This window comes from Macaca mulatta, chromosome 18 (genome assembly GCF_049350105.2).
Source record: "Macaca mulatta isolate MMU2019108-1 chromosome 18, T2T-MMU8v2.0, whole genome shotgun sequence".
Lineage (NCBI taxonomy): Eukaryota > Metazoa > Chordata > Mammalia > Primates > Cercopithecidae > Macaca > Macaca mulatta.
In genome coordinates this window covers 24,899,392-24,915,026 of record NC_133423.1, presented here as the reverse complement: position 1 = coordinate 24,915,026, position 15,635 = coordinate 24,899,392, and the positions used below count along the sequence as shown (strand labels likewise).

The window sequence follows — 15,635 nt, the reverse complement described above, 5'->3', positions numbered from 1 at the left end:
CAAGAGCTCAGCATACAGCAAGTGAATAATAAGTGCAAATGGTAAATTTTTACTTATTCATAGCAAAGTCATATCACCTGCATGACAAGGGGGTTTGCCCCAGAGAAATATGACAAGGGTGCAGTGCAGTGGCTCATGCCTATCATCCCATCACTTTGGGAGGCCAAAGTAAGAGGATTGTTTGAACCCAGGAGTTCAAGACCAGCCTGGACAGTATAGTGAGACCCTATCTCTAAAAAAAAAAAAATGGTTGGGTATGATGGCACATGCCTGTGGTCCCAGTTACTTGGGAAGCTGAGGTGTGAGGACCACTTGAGCCCAAGAGGTCAAGGTTGCAGTGAGCCACTCTTGTGCTGCCGTACACAAGCCTAGGTGACTGGGTGACAGAGCAAGACTGTGTCTCCAAAAAAAAAAAAGTATGACAAGAAACAGAGGCTTAGAGAAACTCAGTTATAATGAGGAATCCTTGAAATAGGGGATGGAGAAAAACTGCATAGAACAACATGCGTTCTTATCCCAAATAGCCTGCCTACTGCCTCCTGAAACTTCTGGAGAGAAATTTGGGTTCTGAGTTGGTAATGAAACATAAAAGGGAAAAATTTCTAAATTTAAAAATATCATTAGCAGCCACAAAATCAACAACTCCATCACCTCAAAGACATCCTTGCTAAAACAAGCTAAGATCGTTATGCAAAATACCACCAATTACCTGTAAGTAAATAGTCCTCTACATGGCAGAGGTGTGATTGCTCTGAAATAATAGACTCTCCTCTGGAAGTGGTCAGGAGCAGGACCACTGGGAATAGAGGCCCAGGTCATGGGACTGGATGGGTACTTGGTGACTTTCTGCCCAGCAATGGAGCTTCTGCTTCTTCTCTTGGTTTCTTCTGGGGTTAAAATCACTGGCTGCTTAGAGGGCAAAGTGGAGACTGGGACAGATTGGTCTGGGGAGAGAAATAACATAGGTATGAGAAGCAGGACAGGGATACATGATGCTCTATATCCAGAAACACTAGCACTTGTATCACAACATATTCAAGTGTTAAATGGACCTAGTTTAACAAGTATTTATGGAGTGCTTCCCTTATGCCAAGCTCCGTTCTAGGCTCCAGGGATGTAGTGATGAGCAATACAGCCAAAAATTCTCATCCTTCTGGTGCTTACCTTCTAGACTACTTCTTTACTGTTCAGTTATAATTTTGCTACCAAGTCTTGGAAATATGCTAGAACTCAACCCAATTACCCATGAGGCTCACCTGAAGACTGCAATTGCTTCTTTCCACAATTGCTTTTTTAAGTTCTCCAGAACTTAAAGTTGACCCCACAGCAAATGGCTGACATTTTTGGCTCCACCCTTGTAAGTCAAGTATCAGTCATCATTAGCCACATTCACTTTGTAAACTCATCAGTTTTCAATTTAGACAGGTGCAAAAGCAACATTCTCATAGGCATAGGTGTATTCATTTTCTTTGTTTGTTAACCTTGCCTACATTTGGAAGGGTTCAAGATGATTATTTTGCAACCTGTTTACATACACTCCTTTGCTGGAATGCAACATGCCAAGTCTCATCCAGGATCAGATGCTCACAGAGCCCCCTGGAAAGCCTGAGTCCTGTGTTTATAACAGGAAGCATTGACCGCAAACACACTGAAGCCACACTACAAACATCCTCGGAGCTGTCCTCAGGGTTCTTGTCAGAGCTTTTGTATAAATGAGATTGCCTTATAACTATCTCCTTTACTTCCAGAAATAATCATGAGGCCCAAAACACTTCCTGAGTGAGAAAACCTTCACTGAATTCTGTTCTGTGGTGCATGGTATGGTTACAGTATATTAGGATCTGGTGGAAATTGCAGAACTTATTGCCTATTTTTGTTTTGCTGCTTAATGGGATGTTTTGCACATAATAGGTTGAATCAATGAATATGTAAATATAGTAGATTCTTATTATTCATGATAGTTATAAAGTCCACAAACACTGAATCAGCAAATGCCAAGTCATTGCTCTTAGGAGAAATACAGGGTTAAATTCCTGAAAGCTTCTGTTTACAACATTTTTGTCCACCAGTCAATACGTAACCTCGCTTCATGTGTGTTTCTGTTTAAAGACACCATATTTAATATATATTGTTGACTCGTTAATATTGAACTCATAACTCAATAGCATTATAGCATTATAACTCATTCCTAAAGGATGCTTATCTAACACATATTTTCTCCATTAGATACATCCCAGCCTTCCTTCACATGGGAACACTACATAGCACTTCAGCAGTATGTTTAGGGACCATTTTAAACAGCAAAATCATCAACAGGAAGCAGAAAACTGTAAAAAATGTGTCACTAAATAGACCATGTAAAGGACACATGTTTACAGTGAGAAAGCTGAAACAAGAAGGGGGAGTATCATCTTATTTGATCCAGCTAGAAACGTGAGTGTGAGAACTCAAATTTTTCACTGCTCTGGCCATGTTCATGAGTAGTTGCGAAAGTATCCCCCATATTGATTTTGGGATTAGAAATAAATTTTAGCAAGTAAGCAAATCCCCAAATAGGAAATCCGTGATTTGTGAGGATCAACTGCCTGTAAATGTAGGTGACTCTACCACACAACACTTGAGGGCAAGGAATGGCACACGTGGAGTTTCTAGTCCTTATGAAATTAAATTTGCCCTGAGCAACCACATATCTGACTAGTGAAACTAGTTTCACAAACCTTTAAAAAGATATTGATTTTGTGTGTGTGCTGGGAGAAAAATTGAGGGACATTTCCTTCCTTAGAGTCACCATTATTTCTGTTGTCCCTTTAGTCAAGTGCTGGTATTCTAGCAACACTCAGGCAGCTGCTCCAGGAGGCTGCAGACGGGTCCTTCTCAGCAGCCAACAAAACTGGCTATGGTCATGCTCATTGGGAAGCTCATTGCTGCCTTCAAGGTCAGTGCTGTGCATGTGTCCAGTGTCTACCTCTCAGCACCCCATAGCAGTTCCTCACTGGAGAGTGGCCCACAATGTGGCCCATTGCTGGAAAGTCTATGGCTTCTCTGTGCTGGAGGAATTCTAAGGAATCTCTGTCTTTCTGGTGGATCCGGTTGTTCCTATCCAGTTTCATCCCCAAATCGCCAACGTTCTGCCTCTCCTTACCCAACTTAATGACACTCAAGGTCCAAAGGAGAGTGGGATGAGGAGGATAAAGTCATGAAAGGAAATTTCCATTTCCCCTACAGACATGGGAATAAGGATAACTTGGACATTTGGAGATACAATGCTAACTTCTGCTCAAAATGGGAGTAAGGAAAGAAAATGTTTACACCAACTGCTTTTTTTCTTGATAACTTATCCTGGTGTAATTAACATAATGTTAGAAATTGCTTATTTTTAACTTGGTAAAATGTTTCCATGTTTGAGCTCTTAGGTGGAAGTTAAAGTCACCATAGTTCTTTCATGAAAGGGGAAAACGTCTATGTAGAGGATGAGAAGTTTCTTTGGGGCAGAGACTGTAGTTTGTATTTCTTTAGTACTGTTCATAATGTTAGGATAGGAATAAGCAGAGGTGGTATGCAATAGATGCATTTAGCAACACCCAAATACTCTGTTAAGTACCTTCTCACTTATGTGATGCATCCCAGAAAAATGACATGACAGTAACATTTTTGAGAATTGCATCATATAAAATGGGGAATTGGCTATTCAGATGAAGAATGAATGATTTAATCAGTAATCTTTCCTTATTTCTACCTTTCATTAGTTTAAATTTCATTATATGTCCTGCACTTTTAATATAAACTATTAAAATGATGAACAAGTCAGGGAATATTTTTGGATCTGAGAGAAAACTAATAACAATTACTCTGACAATTGAGTCACTCACATGGTCTAATTTTATGTTTTTGGAACATATTACTCAAACTATAATCTTCAGTTTTGTCTTCTGAGAGATGGGAATAATAATACCTGCTTCAAAGAGCAGTTGTGATGACAGATCAGATATTATACATGCAATTTCATGATAAATTACAAATTAGTATCTAAATATCAAGAGTTGCTATGAATGTTATTCTTCCCTCCTTTAATTCTTTCTTTTAAAGTTTTGTTTTATACTAGACACATTTCTTGCGTGGTTTGTCTCCTCTGTCATTGTCCACAGGACTCAGAAGCTGTAGGAATATTCAGGTGCATATACCAGGCCCAGCTTCATCTCTAACTTGTGGCAAAGGACTGTACATCCTGGGATGAGACCATATGCTCCCCTATGCCATTTAGACAGAGCCTAGGGAGAGTGACTTCCCAGGGTATCCACGTTGGAATGTCTCCTTTGATTCTTATTCAAATGCAAGTCATTCTCCGAGGCCCATAGAAAGTCAAGCTCATCCTGGAAGCTTTGGGTTTTATTTCTTTAATGTGCTTTGTGTATACGTTAATTATTAAAATTAAAATCTGCACACAAAAAAAGAAACTATGTCTCTTGTAATGTAGTGATTCACGTATAATAGGTTCTTGGTACTTACTGAATGACGAATAATTGGATCAATTGACGGATGGATAGATATGTTGTCCTTGTTCTGTTCATCCAGCTGTCTCAGCATGGCTAAAAGTTACCTACATGTCAGGAGCCTGATATTTCCCTTTTCTTTACTACCCAAAGGAAATGGCTCAAGCCTCTATCCATGTCCTCCACACTCTTCCTGAAACCTTTGAGGATTCCCAAGGGAAGGCTGATGTTCTCCAGGGTTGGTCATTGGGCAGCCTGCCCTAAATTAGCTGTCTCAGCTCCCATAACCAACATCCTCTTTCTACGCCGCTTTGACCCAGGCTCAGTACTGCTCCACTCTCTGCCAACACCCAACACATCTCTAGGCAGATCTTAACTAAAGCTTTAAAGATAGAAATGAATGGTTTCAGCACAACTCAGAATAGGAAACATTGACAACTGAATATTAATCACCACTACTCTTAAAAGCCCCTCAGCGATCCACTCGGCCTGGACGTCTGCATGGCTGTCTTTTCTTTCTAGGCTTCTTGCCAGCCTCTTGCCAAGTTGCTCAGCCCTCTCCATCCACCAATGAGGCATCAGTGACCAGTTCCCAAATTCCAGTTAATTTTTTATGTAGTGCAGTTTAGCTCTCTCTCTTTTTTTAATCCTATCTTTTAAGACAAGAGGGGCATCATTTACAAAAAAAAAAAAAAAAAAAAAAGTGCATTAGAATATTTTCCTGAACAAAAAGCTATCTCCTCTGAGATTAATAATTCCACTTCTTTGCCATGCAAAAGTAATGGAAACTCGGTGTTTTGTTTGAAATAGTAAATATTTGCTGAATTTGTTATTTTTAAAGTTGTTTTCACTTGAGATTTCCAGAATCATGGGAGTTAAACTTATCTCCTCAGTAGCCTTCTCTCTGGTAATTGAATACCTTTAGGACTATTCATTCCATCTACCTCCGGAAGCCATCATCAAAAATTAACTTCTCACCTTCTCAGAATGCCACATTTTAATAGACATTAACAATGACATAAAGTTTGTTCCGTCTTAAACATATTCAGTAACTTATTAATGCATACCACACACTTGAGTGCAGACTTTTTTTCACATTATAAACATTGATTATAAGAAAAGCTTGAATTATCACCAAACTTTGAGCTCACCAGTTAGTCTCCATCTGTTATTGTTATTTAGGCTTTAGGACAAAAAGTTCAGCAATGAATATATTGGGTCTACCAAGTCTTCAATCTTAAACTGCTTATTTCTTCCTCATTTTCTGCTTTCAATATGGTCCAGCTCTTCCATTGTCTTTCATATGAAGTTTTGTCTTGTAACTAATCCCACAGCCCTTTTCTCTGAAATTGAATGCCCTATCTGCCTATATGCAGTTACTACCATTCTACTCCAGATTTTACAATGCTTCTGCTATGTGATATCCTGGCTCCACAAACAAATTATATAATTTTTATTGGTGGGAGGCAGGTCTCATGTTTATTTATGAATCCATCCCAGTGCCTACCACTGTGCTAAGTGCCATAGAAAATACTCAGCAAACACTGTTTAACATCTAAATAAAATAAAGAATTGCTAAAAGTCTTTTTACCATTTAACAGTGTAATATAGAAGCTTAAAGCAGGAAGAAACTTAGACCTCCCTCTTATGCCAAGTAGAGAATTTTATTAACTTGGTCATTAGTCAACGAATATTGAGCTCTATGGGCAAACTGCTGTCTGTTAAGCACTATGGGAGACACATATAGTAGATAAAGCAAGTTCTTGCTCTCATGAAAGTTAAGATTTCTATTAAATATTTTCATTTTGCTTCACTGAAAAGACATTTAATTTGTCATACATTTATAAGATATGGGTCAGGAAACATCAACACATTTAAACTCAGGTAACTATATGGTAAGCAAAGGCAGAAAAAGAAGGATAGCTGCTGTTGAAATATCTAACAATTTCGAGTTATTTCAGGGCTAAAAACAGTTTGTCTCTATGAAGTCATTTTAATCTAGTCCAATTGTTAGACAAAAACATTTTACAATGCAGACATTTTTGGAAGACAATTGACCATGTATAAAAAAAGATCTGTATTTTTCAAGCAAGATAGCGGAGTGTTAAATTTTCTGTTGAGGTCAGCTCTCCAGCAGTGCATTTGATGACTTCATTGACATCCTGCTGCAGTTTCTTTTAAGGAATGGTAATTCGAATTTTTGTTTTCTTTTTTTAAATTTTCATTACCTCTGTTAGAGACCAAAATATGGGTTCCCCTTACAAGTGATTATTTAAAAATGTGTAAGTCAAACAAACAATTAGTGTCCGACCAGATTGTCAATACTAATAGTTATGAGAATTGGGATGATGACCCCAGCACAAGCAGTCTTTTTGGAAACATTGGCAGGGATGCCCTGGAAAATGTGAGGTTAAGAGAATATGAGAGGTAATCTTATATGGCAGGAGAGCCTGCTTGAAATCTTTCTAGAAAAATAAGCAAAATCAAAGGCCAGTCCTATAAAATTTCCAAAACCCTTCACTGAGTGGAGTATTGCAATCATAAAAAAAGTCCCAATAGAGAAAAAAAAAACAAAACAAAACATAAAGCATCAAATCTTATCCAACTTTTTGACAGCTAATCACAGCCATGTTAAATGTTACTGGGACTGTGAGCTTGAATGGTGCCATTCATCCTTTCACCTGTGAAATGTTGGCAGATAATTTATGTATTTCACATTTAATGAAGCAAACCACCATACCACCCTACCTAAGAATGTTCTTCTGTGCCATCACCTAAGAATTAGATGCAGACGACGCCAAGGCTTTCTGGATACTGGCAGAATCCAAGTTGTTTTCTATGCAGTGTCTGTCCTCCCAGTCTTGCCCCACAGTAAACACTTTAGCTTCACTTAGGTATAAGCCAATCAGGGTTAATCCAACTATCCCAAGGAGGGCACAGTAAAAAAAATGCCTCACTTGCCAACTTCTGCCCTCATTTGGTTTATTTTGAGCACTTCATTAAAAATAAAATGTATTATCACCTCTTCATTTATCTTCCCTATCCAGAAGGTTTGGCTGAGAGATTGATCTGATTCCAGATACTAAGGAAGTATCACTTTGCAGCCAATCACTCTGGGTTTTCTGGTATCCTAACCCAATGCTTTTAATAGAGATGTGTTTTCCAATGCAGACTCTCCAAATGCTATTTCCTACTAGTGTGCAGGGAGAGGCAATGCTGACAATATTTCTACTCATCTTTTAAGTTACTGGAAGGTGATTCTCTAGCATATGGCTGTTAAGTTTAACAAAAGTGGGGAGAGGAGGAGAGAGGGCCTGGCCATGAACATTCAGGAAGCTGGACCAGCGCCACCTGAAGGAGCCAGGAGGCCAGGAGGCCGGATGTGCACAGATCCCTGGGAGGAAAAAGAAGCCAGAACAGCTTAAATGGTCAAAGAATCAAATGTAAAGTGAGCTGCAAGGGTCAGATCTGGATGGAAGCCCAAATTCTGAGTCTCCGCATCCGTCCGGGGATAAACTTGGCTCCCAATCAGGGCTGACAATTAGGCCGTACAGTTAATATTTTTACAGCTGTTTTATTAATAACACATACAGTGCATCCAGCCAGGATTTGTTGGAGACACCTCAGGAAAACGAATGATGTAAATAACAGATGGATGTAGAATATCCCTACAAACAGGCATAAAGATATTCCCTTCTTGTTTAAAAAGAATTTAAATAGACAGATTGTAGATAAACAGGCAGACAGAAAGGGGGAGAGAGAGGATTTATGATATTTGAGGTGGTGGTTTCATGCGTTCACATGGTGGAAGACATGGACATAAACATATACACTCTGTATACGGGAGGAGATGCTCAAAGCTTTGGCTTCTGGAAAAAAAAAGTTTCATGGTGCAAGGACTGAACACCACAGCCTGGTGGCCCATAGAAGCAGGGGTGCTGATATGGCTCCTCAAATAGCTCCTCTGATATGTCGTCCAAGTCCAGAGACAACTCACATGGCTTGTCCAGGCATGACTGAGCCCAGCCTTGACCCCCAGGCTGTCTTGGGCATGCTTCCCTCTTTCTCCATGTCAATCTGCCATTCGAAGACCCAGTGCACTCTTTTCAATTTTGCATCAGAACTAGGAGCAGTGATATTTCAATCTGAAAAGAGAAATTAAAAATTCAGGATCTTCATGTCTTTTGTTTTCACTCCTACTAATTTTTTTTTTTTTGTACTGCTTTTTCATGTGTCTGCTGCACTGTGCTCCTACCATACTTTGCAACCAGATGGCTCAGGAACGAAGAACAAAGGCCACTAAAAAGTGGGCGGGGAGAAAAGGAGAAAGAAGCTGAGGACTGAAAGTCAAGGCGAAATCAGAGATGGGAGCAAAGCTCAATTGCTTTAATCACCGATAAATTTTGGTTGAATTATGAACCTAGAACAGACACTCTTCCCAGTGATCCTGTATGTGTGCTGTATGTGTGTTGTGTTGTGTGTGTCTGTACCACACACATCCACATCTCCAGTCTTTTATTTAGGTAGGCATTAAAGCCAGAATCCTGTATTCTTTGATGTATCTCTGTGTTCCCTGACATGTGTCGAAAGTGGCATAAGATGTCTTTTTCCAGAAAGAGAATGGTTGAGCTCAGATCTGGGCACTGAGAATGAGCCCCTCTGCTTGGGAAGAAAGTGTGGTTGATTCAGAAGGGCTCAGGAGTTATATGACCTGCCATTTCACAGTGGGTGACCTCGGGCACGTAACATCCCTTTTCTCCTTAGTTTCCTCCTCCAGAAATATCTACCCCAAGGGATGCTAGGAGTGTTAAATAGAGTAACATGTTATAAACTGGGAAGCACTGTATGAAAAAATTGTGATTATTCTGGAGTATTGCAACCTCTTGCAACATTTTACAAGTGGCCAAGAGTTGTCTTTGATGCTTTGCTATGACCCTCCCCACTGAGTTTCATGCTTCACTTAGATCCCCAGCTAAGCCTGCCTCTCCAGATCATGCTGTACACTGTGAATCTTACCCATGGCTCCCAGTTGAATTTACTGTTTGTGTACCATTGGAATTTTATTCGATTATAGAATGACCTAATGGTCATTTAGGCAATTAATTACTTTGCTTGTGAACCATACAAAGGTTTGATTTTTAAGCAGACCCAGAGCCTTCAAGCAAAAGGAATGACTATCTAATGGTGAAATTTCATACAGATCAATGGGACTCAATAACTTTAGAAAGAAAATATTTGTTTTACTTCTAGTCAAGAATACACACAGAAGCCTATTCTGACACCTGATAAAGTCAAGCCAGAGTCCATGCATTAATGGGGGTATGAGCTAGGAAAGAAGAAAGACTTCATGTGAGGTTTATGAGTGCTTCTGCTGAAACCTTACTTGTACCTTTACATCCTCCAGTTGAGCTGAAGTTTTCTTCTCACTGCAGTATGCGTAGCTACACTCTTCTCAGCCTCAGACAGGGTGGGGATACTTGTGAAAATGACACTGCTTGATATTTTCATTTTAAATGAAACCACGTGTACAGATTATGCCTTCTCTGATACTCATGAGGACTCTGGAAGACACTGAGTGAAATTTAATGAAATGCAAACAGGTAAAATGACCCCCTTATCTCCCAGGGCTAGGCAGATTTTTGAAATGCACAATGCACCTTCTCCTAGTCAAGAGGAAGGGAAATGATTGGTCATCCTCCTTCACATGGAAATTCAGGCAAAAGACCTGTGCCCATCTGTACCAGGGGCCCAGTTACTAACTGATGCTCAGAATCTCACATGTTTGGCAGCAAATCATAAGAAAAATTAAAGACTTGGGAGTCAGCCTGTAAGTTTCAAATCTTGGCTCTCTTGCTAACTATATGTTCTGAACCTCTCCAAGATTGCTTAATTTCCTCAGTCCTTGTAAAACAGCATCATGATTACCTAACACATAGGGTTGTTGGGAGTGTTCAATGAGATGATGCATGGAAAGCAATTGACACGGTGCCTGGAAACGTAGTAAGTGCTAAAAAATGTTACATGAGAGTATTATCTTTACGGCTCAGTGAGCAGGTCCCTTCTATTTCTGGGAATCATAGAAGATTAGAGCTGGACAGAAACTTAGAGGGGTGTTTTTCAAAACTCTTGACCCAAATGTTTATTAAGAAAAACATCTTATTGTATAACCTAGTACAGAAAAATATACTTGCCAGTAATATGGAAAGTTAATGTTTTTCAGAAATTGTTAAAAACTGGGGCTTGTTTGTGATTGCTTCTGACATTTACCTCTTTATATTTTTTCATTTTTAAAAGTTAATAAGCATGTTATAGAAGAACAAAACAATTTCAATACACACACATATTAAAACAGAAATTTCCTACAACAAAGCCTACTTTCACTACCTGTAATACACTCTGATATTTTCTCTTTGGTTTGATTCTGTTTTGTTTTCTTCTAAAATATTGGTGAGACCCACCAAATCGTCTTTAAAACCTCTTAATGGGCCGGGCGCGGTGGCTCAAGCCTGTAATCCCAGCACTTTGGGAGGCCGAGACGGGCGGATCACAAGGTCAGGAGATCGAGACCATCCTGGCTAACACGGCGAAACCCCGTCTCTACTAAAAACACAAAAAATTAGCCGGGCGAGGTGGCGGCGCCTGTGGTCCCAGCTGCTCGGGAGGCTGAGGCAGGAGAATGGCGGGAACCCGGGAGGCGGAGCTTGCAGTGAGCTGAGATCTGGCCACTGCACTCCAGCCTGGGCGACAGAGCGAGACTCCGTCTCAAAAAAAAAAACAAAAAAAAAAACCTCTTAATGAGTCACTGCTAATGGTTTGACAAAGCATTTCTTTTTATAGATAAAGAAGTAGGGCTCAATGTGGTTTGTCCAATATCCCTTATATGACTAGGGGCAGAAGTTGGTTTTGGACCTAGGTCTCTGGGCTTCCAATCTTGAGAGACCTAGAGTCACTAAAGGGCACCAAGATGCAAGGCCTTGCTTTTGCTGCTTTTGTATCCTGAAAGTCTGGAGCAAGGGCTTCTCTGTGAATTCATTGCCACTCAGAACATCCCAACAGACGTGTGCGGGTCACTCTGACACACTTGAAAATTTCCCGAACCTTAAGAAAGATCTGTTTTCCTCACTGCATTGGCAACACAGTTGGAAAGTTACTTGAATCTCTTTCAAAACTTGTTTATAGATTTGAAAACTGTTTCGGGTTTGTGATTGCTTCTGTTGTTTGCCTCTTTGTATCATCTCGTTTTTGAAAATTTAATAAACACTTTGCAGAGGAGCAAAATAATGGGTCACACACTTGTGGGTTCCCAGATTTGTTTTACATGTGTATGCAATACAGAGTAACTCAAAACATGTTCAAACCCAATGCGTCAAATCATCTCTGATGCTGTGGTCAACACCAAGGCAGAATCTGAGTGAGCACCCACGGCCCTAGACCACATCACTCACTAGACCTCTGACAGCAGTGCTCAGGGGACAGATCCTAGCCCCAGTGACGCATGTGGCACCATTACGGCCCACAGCTGGAAGCTGCTATGAAAGGCTCCGTCTGAAAGCTGGAGCACAGTCTGGGGTCCCTTAGCGTTGGAGGATTTGCCCAATTTGTGACGTCGAAGGAAGCAGCAGCCGCTGTAGGAAGCCCCATGAGGCGGGAACATCTCCACTCAACTCCATTCACTCAGCTTAGCCCCATCTACAAGGGGCTGCTAAGCAGGGCTTTTCTTTGGCCAGTTTGTAAAGCAGATGGAGGTTGATGGATCACCTTTCCTTCTTTGTCTGGCATCTCCAGGAACTTCTTCCTCTGTCTTGAGAACTCTATGAGCCCCATTGTTCAAAGGAAGAGGGTTGAAAGCCCTGTGGGTTTACTTTTCCTTCCAAATCCTTTGTAGAGTGTTCTCTATAGAGATCATTGATCTGCTCTTGCTATCTTGGATCATTCAGGTCTTGAATGCTGACATTTGTGAGATGATTTCAAAACAACCTTCTACTTCCATCCCACCTCACTTTCTTTGCAACAATTTGTACCTAATAAGACCTGGTTAACTTGAAGGCATTTTTATTGCTTTTACTTTCCCATGAAGAAGAAATTGGTTGAGAAGGTGTTGTTAAAATTCCAGCAGACCTTTAAGTGGTGACCATCTGGTTCTTAGAGAAGTCAAGAGAGATGTAAGCAGCCTGAATGTAGGATCAACGTAGGCAAAGCATTTGGGTCATTCAAGCTCCAAATTTCGATTCACGTGAAATCTGTAACAAAAGTGGATCAGATATTCACTTTCTAAATTATTCATTCATCTATACATTTATGTCAGATATTTTATCTAACAACACAGTTTAAGTTGTCACTGTACTTCACACTAGACTCAGGTTCAGGTTTACACTGATAAAGTGGATTAGCCTAAGATATATCCAGATCACGTGGGGATAGCTGTATGGCTTTGCCACAGAGCAAAGGTTCAGAAATCCAAGTCCTGTTACTCACGGTGTCTATCAGTTGCCCATAGGGAATCATGGCAGCAGATATTTTTTCATCTTAGACTAGGCTGGAAGATTTTGTACGCATGGCTAGCTACAAGCTTGATGTGCAACATCTCCAAAACAATTTCAAATGAAGAAAAAAAGTTTATCAGTTTAGTACAAATAAACTTTTAAATCAATTTGGCTACATTGGTTTGATTAACGGTTTGATTATCTTAGTCCATGGCTATAGTTATGTAAATACAGACACTATGTGAATGATTTGGCCACAGACGCTCCTTACATGTAACTGCTAACTCCTTCACCCTGCACTCATGGTGCAGTGATTTAGTTACTGTCTTTCATTCCAAACCTGGCCTTCTGTGATCTGTCCTATGATACTGCAACCAGGACTCTGACAACTATTTTTCCTTTATTTCCAGTTAGGTTCTTCCGATAGATGATACTAGAGAAAGCAAGCCAGGAGAAGAAAAGAGTCTTCTTCCTTCAGGGTCTAAGCTGTTCCAATAGCATTATTCTGGGAACGGCATGTCCCACTCCTTCTAGCACAAAGAACCAGCTTCCTCATACCCCATTAAGGAAGTGCAGTATCCAGGTACTTCCTCTGCTGGGTCTGCATCACATTCTCCATTTGGCCCCTCCCTTGAACTGCCAGATCTCTGGCTGGATTGCCTTTTTGTTCTTGAATTTTCTAAATTCCTTTACTAAATTTCTCAGTTGAAATTCCCAATGTGGTTTTTATTTCTCTCATGGACCCTGAATGTACAGTACTGATATTAGGAGTAGTCCCAGAAGAGAGGTCCTCCAAATGGAGTTATGGGATTGGTTTAAATCCCTGGGCTTGAGTGCAATGCTGCACCCTGCTCGTGGAAATGAAATATCAGTATTTTATGGCATGCAGTGCTATCTCGACTAATTGTGACTAGTTGTGATAAAAGTGCCAATTGAACCAGCGTCTTAGGGGAACAAATAGCTGCTGAACTTGGCCTTCATGGTAGCAGTGATGGCAGTGATGATGATTTCAAGAACTATGAGGCATGAGGGCTGCTTCAAATGAACTGGGGGACTTATAGGAGGACAATGACAAGTTCAGGGCTTTAAACGCTCAAATTATAGTAAGAGAACTAGAAAACTTTTGCTATGGCTGCTCCTAAAGACTCTCTTCCTATAACCACAGAGCTGACCTAATTGAAAATCAAACTCAGATTCTTATTATGTGGATTGCAAAATTACACAGACTCACCAGCCTTCTTATGTGAAATTTAGGGTATTGACTGGGGAGAGGTGGGACCCTGACTCTTTGGATGTGGCATCTGGATCAATTGAATCAAAGCTGAGAATCTTGAATCACCAAATGGCTATGAGCCTCCCTTCCCAGTGGAAGCAGCTTATTCCCCTCAGTTTGAGAAGACTAGTTTCCCTTTGCTTGAAGACACTGTAATAACCTCACTGGGGCAGCTGCCTTGCAAGAGAATATCTGTTCTCCTTAAAACTTACCCCAACTACCACTTACTATCTCTAGACCTAGAACCAAGATCGTTTCTCAGCAAGTGCCAGGGGGACAAAGTCTGATCTGGAAAGAGCTAGCTTCTACTACACAAAAACAAATAAAATTTTGTTAATTCATAAGGATAGAAACCTAGCATATGTGTGGGAATGACTTCTAAGGGTGTTAGATGATGGAATGTAACATTGGATTGAATTGAATTTATTGATATGGATGCACTTAACAGAGAGTCTGGATTTGCAAATGTTCAATCGTCTTTCTGGTGCCTTTTGTGTTGTCTTACTTCACTTCCCTCTTACTCCCACTTCCCTCTTACTCCACGCACATCCTCAATTTCTCCAACTATCACCTCCATCTTGTCTTGTTCCTCAACTCACCACAGACTCTTCTACTTGACCGTGTTTTTATCTATTTCTCTTTCTCTTCCTCTTCCTTGCTTTCCCTCTCCTCTTTCTCAAGAAGAAAAATAGTTAGAGTAGTGCTGGTGGTGAATCTATAAGAAGGGAAAAGAAATTTATACATTTTAAAGGGAAATTAAACAATAAAAGCCCACATCATCAAATTCCGAGTGTATTAATGCTCGCTAAACTCCCCCTTCGGATTTCCCACCACAAGTTCCATTTACTTCCTTATTCTCATCTAATTTAGATCTTAGGGACAGCTAGGATCTTTCACAAATAAGATAATTGAGGGCTAGAAATGTTCAATCATCTTCGTGATTTATACTATCTTCATGTGTCATTTATACTATGTTCTATGGTACTTTTCTTCTTTAGCATTACAAATATATAATATTTTATTTCCATTAAGGGTTAGATTTTTATTTATGTTTGTTTTTTATTAATAACCTGGAATAGATTTAAGATTTTGGTAGCACAATTTTGGGATAAAATAAATTCAAAGTGGCAAATCACCAATTTCAAAGGCAATTTTAAAATAGAACCTATTTTTAAGCTGAATATTGCCTGTATAATCCTTCAGATAAGAAACAAGGAAGGAAACCAGTAATTAGACTAAATAGTTAAGATCATAGACTTTGGGGTCAGACTGCCTGGGTTCAGATCCCAGCTCTGCCACTTACTAGCTGTGAGACTTTAAGCAAATTATAAGAAACCTCTCTAAGGCTGGGTTTCTTCATTTGTAAAATAGTATCAAGCACATGGTTTT

General features: G+C 40.0%; 1 long non-coding RNA gene and 1 other non-coding gene across 2 annotated transcripts in view; both read right to left on the bottom strand.

Moving 5' to 3' along the window:
- Nucleotides 1-15,635, bottom strand: part of LOC144336476 (uncharacterized) — a 180,870-nt gene that overhangs the window by 67,574 nt on the left and 97,661 nt on the right. The gene's annotated exons all lie outside the window — the stretch shown is intronic.
- Nucleotides 4,103-4,303, bottom strand: LOC114673877 (small nucleolar RNA SNORA73 family). Its single transcript, XR_003724731.1, has one exon. It is a non-coding gene; the product is annotated as a small nucleolar RNA SNORA73 family (small nucleolar RNA).